The 25,802-nt window shown below is 34.0% G+C and overlaps 1 protein-coding gene across 34 annotated transcripts in view; it reads right to left on the bottom strand.

Moving 5' to 3' along the window:
- PTPRD (protein tyrosine phosphatase receptor type D) overlaps positions 1-25,802 on the bottom strand; it is a 2,222,827-nt gene that overhangs the window by 1,102,394 nt on the left and 1,094,631 nt on the right. The window lies entirely within an intron of this gene.

The raw sequence follows: 25,802 nt of genomic DNA, 5'->3' as shown, positions 1-25,802 counted from the left end.
GAAACTGTCTCTAACAATGCCTACTATTTGGTATGCAAAGTGTAGAGTCTGACCAAACTGATGACTAAAATGTGCATGCGCTTTATAAATTGGAATAGAAAGTAAGTCCTTACCTAAATAATACCTTGCAATTAAGTAATATCTTCGCATTTGTAGAAGTGCTTTATCATGAGGTTTTTATATTATTTACCAGTATAAACCTTTGTGGTAGTTTTTCTTGCATTGTAAGGCAAGTTGATCCACTATTACTGTTCTCTCTATTTTGCAAAATGAATGTAGACAGAAGGATCATAGCTAGAGCCGAATCTGAGTTTTCAGTGCTATAACCAGTGTGCATTCCACTACACTGTAAAGGATTTATCACCACTAGGGGGAGGGAGGCATTGTTCAACATCCTGCCACTCTTTGGAATATAGGTAACTGGTACAGTAATTCTTTAGAAGCAATTCCACAGTATAATGGATGGTGACAAAATTACCTCTGCCACTCTTCCTCAAAAGACCTAAGTAGACAACTCACTTTGATGGCATACTTTTTACTATACCCTAAGAGTTCTGACTTTAGCTTGTCTTTCCCACTCAGCAGTATTGGGAAGCAGCTGAAGAACTTTATTTCTTTTTTCACATTCTCAGTTAGCTTCCTTAGCTCACAGGACACTGAAATTCCCAAACCTACATGACTTGTCAACCTACTGTTAGGTCTTTAATCAAACACAATGAGCCAAGTGTTTGTCTGTGACACAGTTTCATTATCTGCCAACTAGATGTAATAATACCTCCTTGTTTTAGCGTTGTTAAAATAGATGGCATGGATAATTTTAGCATGCTATAAAGCACGTAGCCAGCTCTCAATATATGTCATGGTATTATATCATGGTAGCAATAAAATTGATCCGAAGAGTGGCAGCATGACAGAGTAAGAACAGTGGGATGGCCCCTCTCTTGATCCTGTCAGATATTAACTTTGACTTTTGGCCAGAACCTTCGCATATCAGGGACTCAGTTTTCTCATTTGTAAAACGTGCAGGTTAATTGTGATGATTTCATATATCCTTTTCAGTACTAATATTATTGATTTCTATATAATGAATAACATCATCTTTTTGCCTGAGATAATACTTCTCAGTTTTGCACGTTGGAAGTGTTTTCACTGAAGTCCATGAAGGAGCCAAGAAATCGTTTACTTCCTGAGAGAAGTTTCATCTCCTAGCTGCTTCCTTCTAATAGTGTCTGTCTTTGTTCAGCTGTTTCAGTGGTCACAGTTCTAGGATTTCAAATTAAAAATAAAATTAGGCTATTGAAGTGGCATTGTACAAGAAGAGAAGTGATTTTATTGCTGAAGATCCCTCCTGTATTATGCAATCTTGTAAGTCAAATATGAATGTTGACATAAATGATATGTTGCATAATTACAGGCGTCACCGATAAAGCTGTGACTTCTAAAGATCCAGAAAGATAAAAAGTAAATCCGTGCTGTAATTTAAATCCAGGTTATAAACTTGGACTCCACCTGGGGTTTAGTTTAGGTATAAATTATCATATCTCAGCTCAAGGAACTTTCTCCAGAGACTTTTATTCGCACTTCATTGACATTTCAGTAAACAGTATTTAAGAAGTGGATATGAAATTCTACTTACTTGGCCTTTGTGGCAAGCAGATTTACTAAAGGGAAAAAACATCTTTAAATGATGAATATGGTATAAGGAAAGTTATTTTGAGATTGCAGAATTTTATATAAATATTTATTTGGACAGATTTAAATATCACATTATAATTGTCATTCAGGAACATTATGCCACTGATTTGAGCAGTAAGATGTTACACAAATAGAATAATGAACATGGGCACACTTAAATGTAGTGAGTAATTATATGATAGGAAATTGTCTTTGTGGTAAATACAGAATGATTAGACAATTAGAACATATCTGTGTGCATAACCTGAAAGTGTCCTTTATAAACAACAATCCATACCTAATCACAATTAAAACAATACCTTCAGATCTATAAATACTTTGTTTTGAACTTCTTATGCTTATATTCTGGCTGTTTCTTTATCAATTGTTTTCCTGTGAGCGCAAAAGAATTGGTATTATAGCCATCGTTAAGACTAAAGCTAAATTCTTTCTCAAGGCAACTAAGTAAATCAATATGGAGCACACACTGGAAGAAAAATCCTGTTATTTTTCTGCTATGATAACCATGGCACTCAGATACTAAATTACTTTACATATTTCTCATCTTGCTTACAAAAACACTCTGATGTAATCAAAACATATCATATCATCCCCTTTTAGTAGATGAAGAAACAGGTCTACAAATTGAAGAGCCTGCTCAAATACGTGTTCATTGTAAGCAAAAGGAGATCATGAAATCTGACTTCTAGTTCTGTGTACTTTTTACTACAGCACACTTGCTTCTCTTATATGTTCTGCTATAAGACAAAAATTTCCAAATATACTGAATTCTATTTCATCCAACAGTAATCTACTGTTATTATAATCTTGACCATACCACATGTTTTTGAGTTGTGTTGGTATGTATAAAATAACTCATTCATTTTTATATATCTAAAAATTCAGACATTGGGGCACCTGAGCGGCTCAGTTGGTTAACCATCGTACTCTTGATTTTGGCTCTGGTTCTGATCTTGCAGTTCATGTTTGAGCCACAGGTAGGGCTCCATGATGATAGTGCAGAGCCTACTTGGGATTATCTCTCTGCCCCTCCCCCACTCGTGCTCTCCCTCTCTTTCTCTCTCTCTTTCTCAAAATAAGTAAATAAACTTTAAAAAGAAGTATTACACTACCGAAAAAATTTTCAAAATCCAGACATTATTTTTGGAGTGAGATTGGCTGATTTAAAATGGTGCTGTATAATTATCATTTTTTAATGAGTCAGATTGGTATATGGGCAAACACAGTACACAGCAGGCACTCCAAAAACAACTTAGTATAAGACTGTTTAGAGTGTAGGACTGTTCTCATTCAAGAGTCCTGAAAAAATACACTGAAACAAAACACTAACACATAGTGTTAATACACTCCAGTATACAGAACTCTCCCAATGAAAAAGTGTGCATGATTTGCTGCTTTCATTTGACACTAACTCATAAATAAAAGATAAGAGGGTAATGAATTATAGTTTGCAAACACTAGAGCTAAATAATAACTGTTGATTGCTAATAAACTGCAGTGAAAACTGATCCATACCAAGCAGAGGTGATACTGCAGCAATAAACATTTAGGAGAGAACTGTACATTAATAACAATTCTTGGCCTGTCCCTTGAATATTAATTCTAATGTGCATAGTTTTGTTTAAAAGAAATTTATAAAACTCTTTGAGTAGAGCTTCAAAAACCTGTCAGAAACTCACTTTTGCTCCATTTCTCAGTTGCTTTCCTATTCCTGATATTTTTCAATTACCTTTCATTCAGAAGTTATTTTATGAAAAGAAATAAGATGTTAAATGCTACCACCTAATATTACAGTGTCACCTCTTCTTACAGCCATGGTAGAGAAAGTGGTACTGAGTTTTCCCTCCTTGTGTAAATAATAATAAAATTGCACAAATCATACGAAGCGTATATTTTTAGCATTGGACAATATGCAGTTCAAGACCATGAGTTTTGGGGAAGAACAAAATGAGCCTTCTACATTTCCTTGAATTTCTTCCTAAAGCTTTTCCTAAAAGCAACAGGAGGAGATAGAGTCCCAAAACACAGTATATCACCGAACTGAGAAGACAAGTACTGGAGTTTCGTGCTGCTAAGCTAGCTGGATTTCATTGGCCAGGGTATTGGAAAACAGATCTGTGAATACAGTACTACTGAAGTGTGTGGGATGGCTCACTATTGGTCTTTGGCCTGTATGTAAATAAACAGATCTTCCCTATAGGAAATGCTAAAGGAAGTCCATCATACAGAAGGAAAAGTATTATACATGGAGATGTGGATCTATAAGAAGATCTATATTTATATGGGTAAATACAGACTATTTTTTCTCTTCACTTAGTTTCTTTAAAAGAAAAATGAGTATTTAAAGCAAAAATAATCAAGCTGCTTTTTGAGGATTATAAAGGTATATAATTAAAGCATTTGGCCACAGCACAAGGGATGATGGTAAAAACTGATATTGTTTGATGGTACTTATATTTTACATCAAGATGTTCATTATCAATCTTAAATATGTATTAATAAGTTAAAGGACATGTATTATGGTCTCTGAATCAGTCATTAACAACCTACAAAGAACCAAAGAACTGGCTAAAAAGCTAGTTAGGAAGCAAAATGAATTACTAAAAGATATTTAACTGACCAAGCCAATGCAGGAGAAGAAAAGCAGAGAAATAAATAAAACCAGTAAAAATTATGAGGCAAATGTTTAAATGTAACCATGTGAATAATTACATAAAATGTGAATGAATTAAAAGCATTCCTATTAAAAGCTAATGATTGTCAAATTAGACAAATCAGTATCACTCAAATACTTTCTGTCTTAACAAGATAATACCTTAAATGTAGAAACACTGATAGATTAAAACTAAAGGATGCAAAAAGATATACCATGAGAGTAGCAAGTAGAATCAGAAACAGTAGCCTCCAAAACAAGGATTATTACCAAATACAAAAGTAAAATCTTTCATAATGATAAATAGTTCAATTCATCAGGAAGACATAACAATTATAGATATATATGCACCCAATAACAAAGCTTTTTATATGCGTATGTATGCGTATGTCTGTATATGCATGCATGTTATGTGTATATGTAATATGCATATAAAGTAGAAAAAAAACCAAAATAGCCAGATTAAAATGAGAAATAACAATGCCTCAGCAATAGAGATTTTATACTTTTCAGCATTTACAAAAAAAAACTAGTCCCTCCTAAAATCACTAAATCATAATTTTGATAATTGACGTATATAGAATACATGAAATATTCACCAGAATAGACGGCATACTGGTCAATAAAACTCAACACCTTACAAAAATTGAATCTTATAGAGTATATTTTCTTACCACAACATAACTAAATTGTAAATGAATAAAGACGAGAAATCAGGCAAGACTCTGTATTTGGAAATAAAGCAACATAATTCCAAATATCTATGAGTCAAATAAGAAATCATAAAGAAAATTAAAAATATTAAACTGAACAATAGTAAACACACACACACACACACAGAACATTTGGTAGAGTGCCTCTGAAGCAGTCATTTAGAGTGAGCAATAGGAAATCTTATATATTGCTATTGGGGGTATAAAATTATAAATTACTTTGAATAACTGTTTGGCACTTTATGGAGTTAGACACTCACTGAGTATATGGCTCAGCAATTCCACAACTAGCTCTTTACCCAAGAGAAATAAAAATATATGTTCACAAAAAAGAATTATATAAGAATGTACATTGCAGCTTTATTCATAATAACCCCAAACTGTAAACAATCCAAATGTACATCTTAAAGATGGTGGATAAGCAACTTTTGGTATATTCATATAATGTTTATTTAAAATGGAGAAAAATGGGGGCGCCTGGGTGGCTCAGTCAGTTAAGCGGCCGACTTTGGCTCGGGTCATGATCTCGCGGTCCGTGAGTTCAAGCCCCGACTCGGGCTCTGTGCTGACAGCTCAGAGCCTGGAGCCTGTTTCATATTCTGTGTCTCCCTCTCTCTGACCCTCCCCCATTCATGCTCTGTCTCTCTCTGTCTCAAAAATAAATAAACGTTAAAAATAAATAAATAAATAAATAAATAAATAAATAAATAAAATGGAGAAAAATGATACTATATAACAAGTATGCATTCTAAAAATATTATGTTGAAGGAAATAATTCACTCATAAAAGAATACACAACATATGATTCCATTTATATAACATTCCAGAACAGGAAAACATTATTCTATTCTATGGTGATAGGAATTAGAATGGAGTTACCTCTGATGATGGGGACTGACTAGAAAATGATTCCAGTGAACTTGATTGGGGGTTTGGGCATACAGGTGTATATATTTGTTAAAATTCCTTAAATTATGGCCTACGACCTTTGTATCTCACTGGATGTAATTGTTTTGTTTCAATTTAAATAAACACATGAAGAAATAATGACAAAGGAGAGACTTGTGTGGAAGCTATTTTAAATATATCTTGCCAAATTTGATCATATTTTCTCAAGGTTATTGTTTTAGTTATATCTTTTAGTAACAGTATTGGCTTTTATATAGACTGGTTTCACTTCAGGCACTTATTCAGAGAAGGTAATTTTTATTTCTCTCCTTATTAGAGGTGTTGAAGCACACCACACATTTTAGATGAGATATGTAGTTCATGCTGTGGTAAAAACCTCAACCAAAATTTTCAGTGGTTTAATGAAAGGAAATTTGTTTTGTTGTTTTGATATTTCTTTATTTTGAGAGAGAGAGCACTAGCCGGGGAGGTACAGAAAGAGAGAGAGACAGATAATCCTGCACTGTCAAAGCAGAGCCTGACTTTAATTCAACCTTCATCGTAATTACTCCATAAGAACCAATGGGGCTATAAGAGCACCAAACCTAGGAATCCTCTGACAGGACTGTGGTAGAGCTGCAAAGTAAGGCAGAGTGTAGTCTAAATCTTTTTTCTACGATTTACAAAGACATTTCTATGTGGAGAAGCTTTTTATTTTTTGTCAAGTTATTTTCTTTTAAAATTTTATACCTATATTTTTATTTATTCAGAATATACTTTAAAATGCCTTTACTCAAGATACATTGCTAAGTCCTGAATACCGGAAGTTTGAATATAAGACTTCTACTGTACTCTGCAGGTAATTCATATGCTTTATGATATCCTACAAGGCACTGAATCGTATGATTCCTGTCTCCTCCATTCCAAACCCATCTCCCAACACACAATTACTGTACTTCAGCAGTGTTTTTGCATATCATGAAAAATTCCTCTTGAGGCTTCAATTTATTTTTTTTTCTTAGCCTGAAAGTTTCTCCACCAATGCCTATCCCCCCAATTTCATACTTGTCTCTTTATCTTTTTACCTTGTTAATGTAAGGCACATTGTTCTGTCCCTCAACCAGTATGCTTTCTTAAAAGCATCACCTATGTCCATGAGGACAGAAACCAGGTTGGAATTATTTTCACTGGCACAAAAACAGGATACATAAGCTCTTGAATGAATAGGTGTAGGCAAATAAAAGAAAGATCTGTGAGGTAATGAGGTACAAATAATCAACTCAAGAATTTATCTCAATAACAATATAACTCTACAATTGTATAATAATGATTTAGAATTTTCAATAATATCTCATTAGGTCCATCATACTTTATTTTTATAGTATCTTTCTGAAGTAGGTAAATTAGCGTAATTTTCTGCATTTTACATGTCAATAAAGTAAAGCCCTTAGAACTTTGGTGAATTAACCTAAATCTTAGAAGTAAACATTTATAAAGTGTGACAGACTGCAACCTAAAAACAAAACCAATTTTTTTTATTCCCCTCTGCCCCCCTTGGCCCAAACCTGACTTCACTTCCCAGCCTCTTTCGCATTGGGTGTGCCCCTGTGTCAGATCTAGAAAACAGAATGCAGGAAAAAGTGAAATAATTCCAGGCATAGCCCATTATGTTCTCTCATGCATTATCTTCCACCGTTTTTTCTTTAGCCAGCTTGATACAAGCGCAGGGAACTTGGAAACCATGGGATAGCTTTGATATAACTACGCTATAGAAGATTGGATCTTCTCTCTTCTTAGAGAAGTACCTACCAGTTAAGAGAATGCATTTCATAATTTATATGACAAGAAATATAGTTCTATTATGTTTAAGCCAAGTTACCCTTCCATGTAGACTTTAGCATGTAGCCCATCTTCTGAAGTTCCTTTCAGTAGGTGGTTATTGCCTGACTCTGGCATCTGAATGTGTACCCACTCCTAAGGCAAACACACACACTTATATGTAATGAAGCTGTGGCAGTTACCAAATGCACTGCACTTTACAGACTTGTAGTACAGAGATCGTCTTTGACCAAGAAGTCCAGTTGTTGTGCTTTAAAATCCATTGCTTGATTTGCTATGAGAACACAGCATAGAGTCAACAACTGAGCACAGCAGATATTCAAAAAAAAAAAAAAAACAGAAAAAAAACCTAAACAAACAAAACTCCTATAAGATTTAGGACTCCTTTCTTGACAGAGTTAATAAGCTCAATAGGTCTTAGACTAGATGGTGGTCCAGGACATTTGCCTTAATCTGCTAAGCCTTTCACCTTTATCCAGGACAAGGCTAACTTCACAGGTTGATGTCTCTTTTTAGCTTTTTTGATTCCTCTCAATTTCCTTTCATATAGATATATCCCCTAATAAAATCATTGCATGTTTAATCCCATCTTGACCTTTTCTCAGAGGGCATGGACTAAAAAAGAGCTTCATTCAAGGGTAGAGCCACTGACCCTCATTGATTACACAATTAGTAGTAGATCCATTTCTTAATCCTATTCTATATCAGTTCATATTTTTATCTTTACAGATTTTTTTCAGTCATCTTAGTCTACTTTGGCATCAGGATTTTTCTTTTCCTCTTACAAAAGTGATCTAGATTAATTGTTCTATATATAGTCTAAATTGTTAGCATCCAGTGGTCAGAAAGATGCTCAGCTGCACAAAATAGCCTGAATTCTGAAATAAATTTGACACCAAATATTTTGTAAAAGATATTTGCAGATATTTTTATTATTTGAAATGATCAAATACTTAATAACATTCATTTTAGAAACAGTTCAAGAAAAAGTGTTGTATCTCTTGTCATGTCGATGGCCACACTCTGCATTCCAAGGTGGATAGCAAGGTTTCATCTAGGCATGCTCCCACAAGAAATCAAAACAAAAATAGGAAAATTATCCCAGAGAAATAGTGTGTGTGTGTGTGTGTGTGTGTGTGTGTATGCTCATTAGGTTAAAAATGTTTCTGAAGATGCCGTTATAACCATGATCGGTTTTCTGAATTTCCTTAGGATCCCAAGAAGGATCCCATTTTCAAGACAAACCTATATTTTTCTTTCTTTTTTTTTTTTTTTTTATTTATTTTTGGGACAGAGAGAGACATAGCATGAACGGGGGAGGGGCAGAGAGAGAGGGAGACACAGAATCGGAAACAGGCTCCAGGCTCTGAGCCATCAGCCCAGAGCCTGACGCGGGGCTCGAACTCACGGACCGCGAGATCGTGACCTGGCTGAAGTCGGACGCTTAACCGACTGCGCCACCCAGGCGCCCCATATATTTTTCTTTCTAATATCGTGTGTTAGAATATTAGAAGCTACAGCTAAAGGGATAATTACCAACAAACATCAAACTCTTAAATCTGCAATATTTCTTCATTGCTAAGTAAGTAGGGATAAAATGTGAGATAGGAAAATCCTCCAATTTAAGGATGTAGGTTTAATTTTCCAGATTAAGACATAAGAGCTTAAATGCTAACAACAAGAACAAAAATGTTTAAACGGATATGGGAAGGGGCGCCTGGGTAGCTCAGTCAGTAAGCCTCCGACTTCGGCTCAGGTCACAATCTCACAGTTTGTGAGTTTGAGCCCCGTGACGGGCTCTGTGCTGACAGCTCAGAGCCTGGAGCCTACTTCGGATTCTGTGTCTCATTCTCTCTCTGCTCCTCCCCGACTTGTGCTCTCTCTCTCTCTCTCTCTCTCTCTCAAAATAAATAAATAAAAATGTAATAAATAAATAAACAGATATGGGAAGACTGTCTATGAATGAAGGCAAAGTGTTCTAAAATTTATCTAGTCTTGCTATGCTTTCAAAACAGGCTTGAATAGATTTCAGATATAGTATTTTACCCACAGAGATTTAAAAATAAATCACATGACGGATGAATCACTGAGTTATACTCCTGAAGCCAAGACTACACTATATGTTAACTAACTTGAATTTAGATTTAAAAAAAAAAAAGGTAATGGGGAAAAAAATCACATGACAACCTATATATCTGTCTCCATGTTTATAATGAATTGTTTTTATGTAATATGTTTCCATTTTTCCACTCATACTGAAAACAAAAGAGAAGTTTGTAGAAAAAATCCTGAAATTTTTATCTTAAAGGGAGAACTTCAGGGAGGAAGAGCTGATTACATAGTAAAAAAGTATTTTCATAAGAATTGGAATATCTTATTCCTTGAGATTAGTTCCAGTGAGATGGAACTTTTGATGCAGGTCTCTTGGTGTGGAAGAAATGGGAAAGTTCATATTTAATAACATCTAGAAGATAACAGAAATGGCCTGGAGATGAAAGTATCAGATTGTTTCCAGATATCTTTTCTCAGCATATTCCCTTTTTCCTCCCTTTAATTGTCCTTGGGATGAACAATTTGAGATGGCTTAGACTAACCCAGACAGAAGTTGAAGAAATCCATATATTTTAGCAGTAAGACATATTAGGAAGTTATCTGGAACAATGAAAGTTATATGCCTCTTGCTGTGACCTCATCTACCAGTGTTGTTTGAAAGCTTTTCTTAGTTAGATCCTGAGAAAGAATAGGCCAGAAGAGTCACAGGAACAACATGAGTTGAAACCAAGACTGATTAAAAAGAATAAGAGTTGGAAAATAAATAATAAAGTTTTAATACCATGGTAAGCTGAGTAACCAGTAATTCTATTTTTAGAAATCAATTTAAAGGATGTACTCAAAGATCATGCAAAAGCATACTTGTCTTCGTGTTTTATATAATAATCCCCATTTAAGTAATATATATACCAAATAATAGAGACATGACTAACAAATTTTCATTCATCCAGAGAACTGAAATTTAGGAAATCATTAAAAATGAAGTTTTAAAAGAATTAGAATGACATTAGGAAAATGATCATAATACAGTATTAACTGATAAAAAGCAGGTTAAACATTATAACTCAAATTTTAAAAAAAGAAAAAAACAAAGATGCATAAGCTATATCCATTTTTCTATCACACAAAAATACAGTCATACAAATGTAAACGTTTGCATTAAATCTGCTATATATTTAAGGGTGCTAATAGGGTAATAAGATTAAAGGTGTTTATTACCTTCTATATACTTTCTTGGATTTTCTCAATTGTATGCAATAAATATGTAAAGCCTGATAATAAGAACAAAACATAATGGTAATAAGAAAAATAGTACTCAGCTAAAAATTATTTGAAAAAGAAATCAAGATAAGACAAATTCTAAGGGGATTCCATATCCTCCCTGTGGAAAGAAGGATATAGAAAGTACTAAGATGATCAATAAGGAAGAAAAGTAATGAATCCTTTATATTTCTTAGTAATTTATTGCAACCACTTTTGTAATCTACAGAGTTTAAAAAAAAATCATCATTAGTAAAGGCAATTGGGGCATTTCTGCTATCACAGTGAATGACTAACCGTATAAAGTAAACATTTATAATCTTAGTGTATACCCATTGTGATCCAGATGTGTATCAAAAACTGTTTATAGAAATGGATTTTAGATATAGATTCATTGTTCAGGTTGCTATGGTAACTATAATCCCAATGCGCCTTCCTAAACCAAGGTCTATTTGATTTTTGTCATTCTTGTCTAACAGAGCTCCAAACTCTGAGAAAATTTAAAAGACATTTGAGGAAGGGGAATTAGTTCTAAAATCTAGATCCTTTATTACCGCGCCTAGAGCCTAATATTTCTGCACTATGACACATGCAAAACCTCAATGTTTATTTGATTAAACACTAATGTGTTTTAATATTTATATGGTATTTTAATAATTCATAAGAAATCTCAACAAGTTCACACTTCAGTATTTGTACCACTGTCATTGATCTTTAGCTCTTGATCTCTCCCTTTCTCTTCCCCACCTCCATGCCCTCCCCATCACACACACATACATCATATACACACATGTGTTTTGCAAACTTGCCAGTATTTGTGTTTGTCAAGATATATTTTATGTTTGTGGTTTGGAACTCCTCCTATACACTCCTTATACTCTTTTATATTTTCTTATATAAGCAGTGCCCCATTGGCTCCTGGCCTTAATTACCAACAGGTAGGCAAGAAAGAAAACCAGGAGGTAACACATTTCTTCCCCATATACCATTTCTTCTACTTCCTGCTCACATCAAAAGATCTCTGATTAACAAACATTAGGGCTGTTTTGTAGAGTGAAAATAAATATAGTTAAATTCACATATTTCAGAGGAAAAAATGAGACTCAACAAGTCAGAATGTTTTTACCCATATATATGCCTCACATTCCACTTGCCAAATTTGCTAATATATAAACCTAATCATATCGTTCTTAAATTTTTGACAACGTACAACTGCTTCTCAGATAAATCCTATATTTTATAAACTATCTATTGATGATTTTTCTCCCACTACATTTGCAATCTTCTCTAAATTCCAGAAAGTACTTTTTTTTTTTTTTTTCAACATTTTTTATTTATTTTTGGGACAGAGAGAGACAGAGCATGAACGGGGGAGGGGCAGAGAGAGAGGGAGACACAGAATCGGAAACAGGCTCCAGGCTCCGAGCCATCAGCCCAGAGCCTGACGCGGGGCTCGAACTCACGGACCGCGAGATCGTGACCTGGCTGAAGTCGGACGCTTAACCGACTGCGCCACCCAGGCGCCCCCAGAAAGTACTTTTTTTACATTCTTTTCAAGATTTTACTTGTGGATCATCCTACCTGGAACCATTTTCATCCACACCAAGTTCTTTGCTCTTACTTCCCTCCTTTTACCTGGCTGTCTCTTACTCTTCAGGCCCCAACAAGATGTGGCTACATATCTGTGAAAACTACCATAAATTATTTGTCATTGATAAGATATCAGTGGGTGGTCTTCCCATGTACTCTCAAAGACTCTGAGTATCATCCTTTGTTGTATTTATATCAGTTTACTCAAATTAACTCTTACATATTTTCCTGTTCTACCCAACAATTTCCCAGATCATTTGTCTATTTGCTTTAATTATCCGGCTTCATTTTCTCTGGTCTGTATCATAGGAAATGTATTTCCCAGGTTCCCTTACTAACAATTTTCTGAGAGGCACTGAAGGGAAAAATTACAAAATAAAAATAATAATAATAAATTAATTAAAAAAACAGACATTAAAACCAGAAAATTTTCCCTCTCTCTCCTTCCTCAAGTGACCAAATGTCATGACAGTCCTTGCATGTCCTGTGTCTCCATCTCCCTTGAAATCACCTCTATTTCCTGCTGGAATGTGTTTAACTTGGTTTCCTAGGGAGTAGCTCTCCTGTTTTCACTAAGGAGTAGCTTTCACAGGAGTAGCTCCTGTTTTCACTAAGTCAGGTTGCTTCATCAGTCCCTGTTTAGCTTCTCATCTCTTTCTTTTCATGCCATAAAAGTCCTTCTATTGGAAATTCCTAGGATAGTATCTCTTTTACTGATCAGATTTTTTTTATATGTGTTGATTCAAACTGTGCTCTATAAAGCGAAAGCATAAACTTCTGAATAAAAATATGGATATTTAAATTAAAAGGGATATTTAGTTGATTTGATTTTTAAATGATAATAGTATGTGTCAAGGTACCGCATTTTCATTTAAAAATATTCAGTCTCAAAAATAATGTCTTGATTTAATAAGCATCTGATCCTTTATTTCCTTAATATTTTACTACTATCCAGTAAGAAAATACAAAGTTACTTTCTTTCCTTTTTCTAGAAAAAACAATTGCCATTCATTATTCCCCATTGGCTTTGCACACCCATTTGAGCATTGGTAGCTCCTTCAGTGCAACTATACATCCTTGAATTAAGCAATAAAGTAAAATATTGACAAACTTTATTTTTTATATCTGAAAAACAAAGTGGCCTAAAATTTTTACTTTTTTGCTTAATTGACAAAAATGGCCCAGAGCAAGCAAAGAAAGTTTAATCACTTTTGGTTTTAATTTTCTCCATTTTGTTTTTCTAATTAAAAATGGAGGATTAAAGCAGGGAGACACTACAGATAGCAATGTTTCTGCCAAAATTAATAAAGTGGAGCAAGATACCAACCCAAACAAGGCTTTTGCATATAATAGAATCTATGAACAGAGGCCATGGCAAAAACTTTTCAAAAGAAATATGTCCCCTTTGGAGATAACTTTTTATTTGGCATTTTTTAATGTTGGACATGATTTTATTTTATTTAAAAAAATCACATTGTACTTCCTGAAAAATATTTATGAATGTGTAAGAGATGGAAACATCTTCCAAATACCCTCATCCTCTACAGTATAGAGTGGATATGTTGACTACTCCACAAGCCTTGGCAAATTGGTCATGTGCAATGCAGAGCTTTTAATGTGAAAAAGAATCTGATAGAACTGCAATTCACCTATTGCCAGGAAGCACACAGCTGATGCTAGGTCAAAGAATATAGGTCGAATTTTAGACTATTGAGTGGCAAGATCGTCTATTATCTATATAATGAATATCCAAGCTGATTGGCATTTAAAAAAATAATATTTATTTTTGAGACAGAAAGAGTGACAGAGAGTGTGAGCTGGGGAGGGTCAGAGAGAGAGGGAGACACAGAATCCAAAGCAGGCTACAGGCTCTGAGGTGTCAGTATAGAGCCCGACATGAGGCGTAAACCGTGAGGTCATGATCTGAGCCAAAGTGGGACGCTCAACTGACTGAGCCACCCAGGTGCCCCTATTTTTTAATTTTTTTTAATGTTTATCTATTTTGAAGAGCCAAGTTGATGGAAATTTATAATACATATTGTTTGCCCAGCCTAACAAAAAGTTTTGCATAATTTTTTTGTGATTAAGGGAAAATAATGTTTTTTTTGAAAATTTACAGGTGTCAAAATTTAAATAAATGAATAAAATACACCAACAGCAACACCTAATCTCTTGCTTTGCTTTCTTTAATTCAGTATGGGTTGAATTATCATAAAGAAAAAAAAAGAATTATATTGTACATATTAAAAATTTCCCATATGTTAACTGAATCTTTAAATATATATCAATAGTTTAAATTTGCCACACTCTATAACTGAGATAGTTACATTTAATACCAAGATCCATTTCATTATTTCAGGCATTTCTGTAACGTAGGCCAAATGCTCAAAGACATTTGGCATAAAGTCAAAGTCAGATCAATTCTAAGCAATGTGACATTTCCCCCCAATAGTCAGCAATCAAATTTAACTGGGAGGACCTAAAATTGCCACTTCCATTCTTCTTGTTTATCCTTCTCTATCAGACATAAGGTACATAATCTAGCATGCAGATCATAAATGTGACCTTCATGAAACTTCCATCCAGATCAGATCATGACAAATTTTGGAAGCAACTCTCAGTCTAGTTTCTGTGGAAAGGTGTATTTCATCTCATCTCATGTCACTAGAAGTTTAACAAGAGAAACTGCTAAGGACTTATTGAACTCATGCTCTCTCTTATTCAAATAGGCCCAACAGTGTCTAGGAAAGACATAATTACATGATTAGCTATTGAAAACACAAAAGCCATCGCTTTAATTAGCATGCAAGCTTTCTTCTGACAGAATAAATGTAGAAATCAAAGATGATTGAGCAGGTGATTATTTCCATTTTTCTGGGTACATAGATGAAGGGGTAAAAGGTTATTTTTAAAAAGCTTTTTAGTAAGAAAAAAATATTTTTAAAGCAATAAACTATACCCCTAAAAAGGTAGAAGGGTTAGCCTCACATAAAATAATAGTCTTTTAATCAAGATAGTTACTTTTTAGTAATCTGTCACTGTTTCTTTTAGCTTATAGAGAACATCTAAGGCATTTCAGTGATAAAAATGCGATTTCACTTTCCAATCAAAAAAGTTAATATTTATCTTTCTCATCTCATTAATTTCTTTTTGGCAAAAGTATATATACAATTACAGTAAAAATCACTGCATCTTGTATTCCTAGAAGATTCTTCTTTACAATTTTAAACTCTAATAGATACATTAGTTTCCACTGTTCCTCTCTTCCTGGAGATTAGACATATAGACTATATTTGAGGTGGTAGAGATAGTTTAATTGGTTTATTCAATAATAGGATGTATTGATTTAATTGATTTATTCTATAAGGCCCAAATATCTACGTAAGTCTACAAGTTGGTTTCTGTGCTATTCTCTTTACAGTGTAAGGCCAGATATCTTGTTTTCTATGGTGAAGATATAAAACTCAGTAATAATCACTACTGACCATCATTAACGAGAAATATAAGAGATTTTCATTCTTTTCTTCAATGGCAATAATGATTCAGGAAATGAATTTTTTTTCTTTTTTTCTTTCTGGCAAATAGAATTTTCCTTTTGGGACATGAATGTGTTACTGGCCAACACATCTACTGCTGACCTTTAATTAGTGATCTCATAAATCCTAGCACATGGACTGACCTTCTAACCCACTAAAATAACAAGATAGTATATGTCTGATTTATTTTCTATTAAACAGTATCAGTAAATGGCCAAGATATATAACTCTACATAAAATCCAACTAAGGCTTCAAACAACTATAAAACAAAGTGATGACATTTACAGATAAAAATATGTAAGTACTAAAGCATCTTACATAGTTTGATAAATTAAATGTTCACAGTTTAAATTAATACCTCAACCTTTCTTTTTCTTCCATGCAATCCTAAATTGTTTATTTTGCTATGCATTTTGATTTATTTGACTATATTAAAACCCCTGAAAAAAGGATGTATTATTACTCAAAGTGTTTACTGAAAAACAGATATATTAAATCATAATATAAATTATGTATTTGCTCTATGTAATTTAGTTTGACATATTAACATTTTGCTTTTTCTTAAATGTGTAAAATTATTCACATATATTGCATTTAATTTTCAAGTACTCAGTAATAATCTGATCAAGGTATGTAAAACACACACAAACACACACACACACACGCACATACACACACAAACACACACACAAACTAAAATAAGACCAAAGATTTCATAGTCTTATTTCTCAAAGGTTAGGGTTTCTCCCAAATAATGTTGGTACAATCCTCCCCGACCCCCTTCCCAGTCTTTTGTGAAACACACAGGGACACATAGAATTGAAGTAAATAAATATGCTTTTTTAAGAAATAATACCAAAAATCTGTAAGAGAAGAGAAGATTATCTACAATTAAGTTAAAGAATAACTGGCTCTTATGGATAGCAAATTACACTTGCTTTTTTCTTCTTCCCCTCTCCTTTTTTTTTTTAAGGATTTAAATTTTACCTGTCAGTTTTCATTAGTGTTTCCTCCTCAGATTAAAAGATAGTGTTGAAGGCAGATGAGTGTTGAAGGTAGAAGACAGTAGAAGCAAAGTCTTGAATATAGAGGCCAATGGGATGACAGTCAAGTTCTTACCAGTTTCAGGCCTTGAAAGAAGCTCTGGTCATCTACGTTGAGTGAACAGACTAACTTTATGGGAGCTCTGTTTCTCTGTGCCTGGTCCAAGTCAGAGATAAGCAACCCCAAACAAGAAGTCCCTTGTATGTGTGTTTTGAATTCTATGAAAAGGCCCCAAAACTTCTCTTGACCTTCTCTTGGTAGATCACAGAAATAGAGATTTCCTTTTTGGATCAGAAAGAACTGTTCTGTTCTGGAATAAAAATTACCTCCAGATAAGGGTGCCATATAGGTCTCATTAACACAACAGCATGACTGAATATAATATAGACTTGATTAGGTTGAGGAATAATGAGACCCACAGATGAAACCTTTTATGGACTACAAGAAGCCTGGATGCACAGGGGTTCTGGACAGTTAAAACTGAACAGAAAGTCTGTCTATTTACAGTTGGTATCTAAAATACTACACAGGAAAATGGAGATCAAGACTAAATACAACTACTTGCAATCACACTCACTGTGATTAAACTGCTCTTTAAGTCGACCAAGAGGGCCAAACTTCAACACTGGAGAAAAAATTCTTCAATCTGAGAATTTCTCAAGTGATAAATGTCCAAGTCAAAATTGCTAAGTCCCATTAACTTTCATATATTCTATTTTTAGCCGAAATTTCCACATCATATTCTTAAGGAGAAACGAGATATAATTAGGTACTTCAATTTTCATTTTTCACTGACATACAAAATGTAAAAATTAAGAACCTCTATCACTGGTTAAGTTTCTCCAAGGATTTTCTTAATCTGGCTCTGCTCCTCAGGATACATGGAAGTCTTACACTCTGAGGTTCTAATGGCCTTGAGTCATTCAGAACTAACTCTACTGTGCCCAGTTCTCTCCTATTGGGGTCTTCCCAGTAAATTGCTTTACCTAACACTTAAAAATATTTATTTGTAAACTGTCCAAACAAGGTCTAGTTCGGAGGCATTTTTATCAGCCTAAACCTTTCTCAGTACAAGTGGTCACAACCATTTTATCATTTGTTGACTTCTACTTCAACATTGAATACACATACTGGGTAATGCTTAACCAAAGCCAAAGTCTGTTCTGCTTTCTTCTGTTGTAGTTTTTGTTGTTTGTGGTACAAAGGACAGCATAGATGCATTTTCCAAATGTTTCAATCTTAACTGTACCTGTAGCTATCACGAGTCGGTACCTCCTCACATTCTACCATATCAATATTGCTCACCCCTTTGTTTATGCACAATTTTAGGTCTTCCCATTTTTTTCAAGCCTATAAGGTAGAATTTAAAAAGTGCTTAAATCATAAAATTAATAAAACCTTAAGAAGTTGATCCAAAGAAAAGGAAAGAAAAAATAATAAATGCACAAATTCAATTCAATTTTAATCCTAAGAGGCTACAGTGTCCAAGCAGACCCTGAGGATAACCAATTTCTAGTTATCCAGATCTGTCTTCCCTTCTTAGGCAGGCCTTCAAAATGCATTATGCAGGGGGCGTGGGGCAGGGAATCTACGTGCACAGACTTGTTCCATATTCTCTCTATATAAGAGAGAATGATGGAGATGGAAAAGCGTTCTTATTTGGGGCAGGCTGTAAAATAAATTATACATAGTCTACAACAATTATAATTAGAAGTTAAAGAACAACATGAAGAACTGCATCAGGTAATAGATCTTAAGAACCATAATGCAAAATAAAATTGTATCTACACTGAGTTAATAATGATACAAACAGCACATACATATTTATCAAGGACTGACAGAAAACAGAAAAGAAAAATTAGGATGTTCTAGAGTGGGGAAATAAGGACTATTTTGCTCCTTACGTGCCCTCTGTTTTTGTTATTTTTAATGTAATTCAGAATTAAAGAAAAAAAAGAAGTAGTAAAAACAAAATCATATGTTGAGGAAATTAAATATTTCCCTCAGCTAATTGTCATGGGAATGCTTACTATATTAGACTCTTGGAAGACTAAATTCCAAATAATCAGTTGAATGCTGAAAATGGGGAATTAATTTCCTTGTACCCAAATACAAACATTCAACTGTCATACAACATTTAAGCTTTCTGCTTGGCCTTCATTGTTCCTGGGATAATTTGACAATACTCTACCTCTGATCTTTTAAAATTAAAATTGATTTTCCCTCTCAGTCTCCTTGCACCACTGCACCTTATCATTTAGTTTACTTCAAAGGAAAAAAAAAAAGAGTATCTAAACATAAACAGGAGAAAAGTTGCTTCTACAGCTCATCTTAATATATCTATACTCAATCTATTTTTTTTTTAACTTCCACCTACACTTACTTCAGCCAAAATGATATATACTAATTTGGGCAATAACATTGTCCAGCTGTGGTCCCCTTGAAAAAAATGACCAATAATGCTCAATACACAGACAGTTATGATGGTCACTTCCTTATATACTTAATCAAGAACAGAGGAGTCAAACAACATTCTAATGTAAACACTTTGGGGCGACTGGGTGGCTCAGTTGATTAAGCATCCAACTTCAGCTCAGGTCATGATCTCGTGATTGATGGGTTTGAGCCCTGCGTCAGGCTCTGTGCTGACAGCTCAGAGCCTGAAGTCTGCTTCAGATTCTGTGTCCCCCTCTCTCTCTGCCCCTCCCCCACTCACACTCAGTCTCCATCTCTCAAAGATGAATAAACGTTAATTTTTTTTTTAAAAGAAAACACTTTCCATAAAAGATTTAAAATTCTGTAATGGATGTATCCCCTACGGAGGATATCATTTATAAGGCTACCCACCTGTTTTAATAAATATATTATTTTGGCCCCTAAAATTAAGTTATTTCATTCCATTTATACTTCACTAATAAATGAGAATACTTATGGACTAAAAGCTTTACAATCACTCCATCAACTAAGACATCAACCAAGCCAAAAAATTAAGAAAACAAAGGATACAAATAAGTAAATGTTCTAAGTTGAAATAAGTTGCAATAATATTAAACAACACAATGAATATATTCTAAAAGCAGTTAAAGTAGATCAAAAATATTAGCACAATGATTAGAGTTATTAATATGTTACATACTCTAAGAATACTAAATTATGCTAAATTATGATTACCAAATTATGAAATAAATAAACATTTATCATTATTCTCATAATTTGTGAGACACTTTACTAGGTGAAAGGGGAAAAAAAAGATTCATAAGGAGAATTGCTCCCTAACTGCAGAACTGAGAAAACAGAGACAATAAAATATGATTCCCACATAATTCTGTTTGTATGGGGAAGGAGATTCTCTGGAAATAATGATGTCTAATTTTAAAACTTAATAAAGAAATAAACTTTATAAACTTTATAAACCCTTTATAAAGGAATAAATTTTTTGTGTAGACAGGTGAGAGAATGTGCTGTAGACATTCTAGGCAGAGCGAACAACAGCCTACACAAAATCACTGAGACAAAGACAAGTTTGAGTTAATTAAAGATGACCCTTATAATATAGTATCTCAGTTTTCACACTTCCAACTTTTTAAACCCCCACTTTAATGAATAAACATCATAAAATTTCTTCTAACACCCACAGTAGTACTGAAAACACCTAAATATTAGAAACACTTGTAGCTTGAGATTTCCATTGAAATTTTAGAATCCCATTTACAAAACACAGCAAATTACTGAACTTAAGGAGCAGTCATTGAACAAAATAACCATTTAATTTTTCCCTGGGATTTACCATACAAATATTTCCATAACCATTGGTGCCTATTAAATGGTAATGATAAATTTCAAAACATGTGACCCTACTCTTTAAAAAATTTTTTTTAATCTTTATTTATTTTTGAGACAGAGAGAGACAGAGCATGAACGGAGGAGGGGAGAGAGAGAGAGGGAGACACAGAATCCAAAGCAGGCTCCAGGCTCTGAGCTGTCAGCACAGAGCCCGATGCGGGGCTTGAACTCACGAGCTGTGAGACCATGACCTGAGTTGAAGTTGGACACCCAAACGACTGAGCCACCCAGGTGCCCCTTTGACCCCTACTTTTGAAAGTAACTGAAAGCACTGGGGGTCAGTAGACAATGCCTATCCTTGTTATAGAAAGATTTACCCCTAAACTAAGAAATCCATCCAAACGTTACTGAATAGTTATACAAATTTTAACCTGTGTTATGTATGTATAAAAATACTTTAAGATCACTTTTATTAAATGTTAATAATTTATAAAGTATTCCTTTTTATACATGATACATTAGTATCTCTTTATATTTGTCATTTTTGATAAAGGTTGATACTTTTATAATTATGAATGAGATATTCTGGAATTAATGACTGCTCACAGAACATTAGAATTTTCCTCACAAGAGCTTGATCTGAGATTTTTATCTTACAGTACCAAATTAGGTGGCAAGTTGGTATCTGCTGTCTATCTGTAATGCTGAATCATAAATATAAGTTAGAGACCAAGCAAATCATGAAAGTCTTTGCATGCAATGGTAAAAAAGGTTTGAACCCTATCCTGAAAATGATGAGGAAAGCATTTTGTTTTTAATATAGATAATAATCTTTTTAGACTGAGGGAAGATTTTATTCATACTGGTTAAAGTATAGCAGCACTGTTAAAAATTTTAGGTGGATATAATTTATGGATGTACATGAAATACAGGAAATAAATGCCTGTAATTTTAATTATATAATGAAATGTACAAAAGTTCACAAAGCAACTTTATAAGACATGGTGGGATCGATTAATGCAGAAATTGATATTCTGGCAATACAATCAAGAGTGGAAAATATTGTATCATTGATTTCCCTGTCTCCAACATGGTGGAATAAATAACAAAAATTAGGAAATTGAAGGGATGTTAAATATTTTCCTCAAAGACATAGTTCTCCACTATAAAAAATGAATTAAGGCAGACTTGTATGATGGATTTTTAGCATTATCTGTGTCAGTTTAATAGCATAGACACAGTGGAATAGCAGAGTACTAAAGAGGAAGGAAAGCAAAACAAAAATGATACTCAAAGATAATCAGGTAAGAAAGGTACACCTGGGAGTCAGGGAGTTGCTTCTATTCTTTCTCCCTGCTTATAGGTTACAGCTAAAAACAACTTTATTAAATACATGAATATGCCCATCCCATGACTAATTTGCTATCTTCTCTATACTTGAAATAAACATGTATATGTATATTTATATGTATATGTATATTCTATCATGAACTGTTCTTTTTATATGCACCATTAATCATTTCTCAACAATTTTCAAAAGACTGGCATCATATGAACTATAATTACAGTGCAGTTAATCTAGACATAAATAGACCCCCCCAAAAAAGTTTCCATGTGTAGCAAATTAAGATAGCTCTAAATAATCGCGATGTAAAAAAAAGTTAAAAGAAACTTCACACAAAACTTTACAATATTTTAATCATATGATAATGAAAAAATACCTACATAAATATGTCAAATGTATCTAAATCAGGCTTATTGGGTATTTTGAACTTTGTATCCATACATTAAAAAAAGGACAGACTGAAAATAAATTGCCAAAATATTTATCTCAAAAATAAAAAGGAAAAAATAAGAATAAACTTAAAGAAAGTAGAAGAAAAACAATGAAGAACAGAAATATATGAAATAGAAAAAAAAACAGATGGAAAGAAATGACAAAGCTACAGACTGATTCATTAAAAATATTTACAAAGTTGATAAAATGTTCTAAAGCTGACCAAAGAAAAGAAAAAAAAAAGAATACAGGCAGATATAATCAGTATCCAGGATAAAAGGAGACATAGTTTTTGAGACATTAAGAAGAGCACAAATCTAAATTATGAATATGGGCATCCAAAGAAATTTGAAAACGTAGGTGAAATAAATTCCCAGAAAAATCACAACACACCAACTTAAGAATAAGTGGAGTAAGTATTACAAAAGGAATTAAAATCAAGGCACATAAGACTATACAACATTCAGAAGAATTTAAAAATACATAATAGATGGAATTATATAAGATGGTTCATGGCTTGAAAGATTCAATATTACAAAAATGTGTATTTATCCCAAATTTATCTTTATATTCAATAAAACATAATCAAAATCCTAAGAAATAATTTTATGAAACTAGACAATAGGTTGTTTTTTTAATGTTTATTTGTCTTGAGAGAGAGAGAGAGAGCATGAGCAGGAGAAGGGCAGAGATAGAGGAGAGAGAGAATGCCAAGCAGGCTCTGCATTATCAGTGCAGAGCCCAACACAGGGCTTGATCTCAAGAAGAGTGAGATAATGACCTCAGTCGAAATCAAGAGTTTGTGGCTTAACAAAGCCACGCTTAGACAATAGAGTCTATAATTTACATGGAAATGGAAAGATAGGAGGCCTTGCTCTAGTGATAATAGTATCTTACTATAAAGTTACTGTAGTTAAAAGTGTGGTATTGGTTCAAAAATAAGCCAGATAATGAGGGGTGTCTGGGTGGCTCAGTCAGTTGAACATCCAACTTCAGCTCAGGTCATGATCTCATGGTGAGTGAGTTTGAGCCCTGCGTCTGGCTCTGTGTTGACAGCTCAGAGCCTGGAGCCTGCTTTGGATTCTGTGTCTCCCTCTCTCTCTCTCTACCCTCCTCCGCTCATGCTCTCTCTCTGCCTCAAAAGTAAATAAACATTAATATTTTTTTGAAAAAAAATAAACCAGATAATGAAAAAATACACAGCCTGAAAATAAAGCTATACATACATGGACATTTTATTTAGAAGTTGGCCCTGCAGAGCAGTAGGGATATGGGGGAACGACTGCTGAACCAAATGCATATCCACCTTAAAAAATAAGAAAGAGGGGGAGCCTGGGTGGCTCAGTCAGTTAAGTTCAGCATCAGACTCTTGATTTCAGCTCAGGTCATGATCTCATGGTTTGCAAGTTTGAGCCCCACATCAAGCTCTGCGCTTATAGCACTCAGCCTGCTCGGTCTCCCTCTCTCTGCCTCTTTCCTAGTTGCTCTCTATTTCTCTCTCTCTCTCTCTCAAAATAAACAAACATTTTTTTTTAAAAAGAAAGAAATTTCATACCTATGTCATCACACATGAAATTAATTGCAAACTGTGGTAGATGTAAACATAAGAGGCAAAATAAAATAAGGCTTCTAGGCCATCACATAAAATACCTTCATGACTTTGGTGTTTTAGCAAAAATTTCTTAAACAAAAAGCAAAATAACTAAAGATAAAGGAGAAAAATGATACACTGAACTACAATAAAATTCAGATATTCTGTGCTTCAAAAGACAACAATAAAAGTGAAAGGGGAAATATATTTACACTTATAACCATAAAAGAATTTTTAACTATAAGTAATCCATAAGAAAAGAAAAGATATTCTATATAAGAAATAGAAAAAGAATATTCACAAATACTTCATAAAAGTAGATATCCAGAGAGCCAATAAATTAAAATGAGTCTAAAACTGCAAATTAAAATCACATTAAAATACAACTACTTGCCCATAGGAATGCTTAAATTAAAAAAAAAAAATAATATTCTCAACGTTTTTTTTTTTTTTTTTTTTTTTTTATTTATTTTTGGGACAGAGAGAGACAGAGCATGAACGGGGGAGGGGCAGAGAGAGAGGGAGACACAGAATCGGAAACAGGCTCCAGGCTCCGAGCCATCAGCCCAGAGCCTGACGCGGGGCTCGAACTCACGGACCGCGAGATCGTGACCTGGCTGAAGTCGGACGCTTAACCGACTGCGCCACCCAGGCGCCCCAAAAAAAATAATATTCTGATTACTCAATAGGTGGAGTAGTAAGAAAACTCTTACACAACTGTTTCAACCATTTTGGAAAACTAGTTGACATTACTGGCTGAAAGAAACATATGCATACCCTATGACTCAGTAACCCTCCCCAAGCAGAAATGTGGGCATGTTGCTAACTAGGAGACAGAATCAACCACAATCAAGACAGAACTGAAGCAAATCATAATTACTTATTAGAAACATGTTGCAATAGTAATCTTGAGTCAGAAATACTTGGATTTGAATTTGATACTGCTACTTTTCAGTCACATGACCTAGGGTCACTTATTCATTTTTTCCTATTACAGTTTCAGTATATACAAGAGAAACAATGTTCCACTCATTTTACAGGCTTCCTGTAAAGATTCAATGAGATCAAGAATATAAAGTGCAGGGGCACGTGGGTGGCTCAGTCAGTTAAGCAACACACTGTTGATTTCAGCTCAACCATGATCTCACAGTTCCTGAGACTGAGCTGTCATCACAGAGCCTGCTTGGTATTCTCTCTCTCCTTCCCTCTGCCCCTCCCCTGCTGGCTCACTCACACTCTTTCTTTCTCTTCCAAAATAAATAAACATTAAAAAAAAAAAGAATATAAGGTACATGATACCGGATACTTACTCAAGTTCTCGAATATGTTAGTTACTTTTTTATTGGCAAAAAGCTATGGATTTTATGTACTTTTGATTTC

Source organism: Neofelis nebulosa, chromosome 12 (assembly GCF_028018385.1).
Source record: "Neofelis nebulosa isolate mNeoNeb1 chromosome 12, mNeoNeb1.pri, whole genome shotgun sequence".
Taxonomy (NCBI): domain Eukaryota; kingdom Metazoa; phylum Chordata; class Mammalia; order Carnivora; family Felidae; genus Neofelis; species Neofelis nebulosa.
This window is presented reverse-complemented; position numbering and strand designations above follow the sequence as displayed.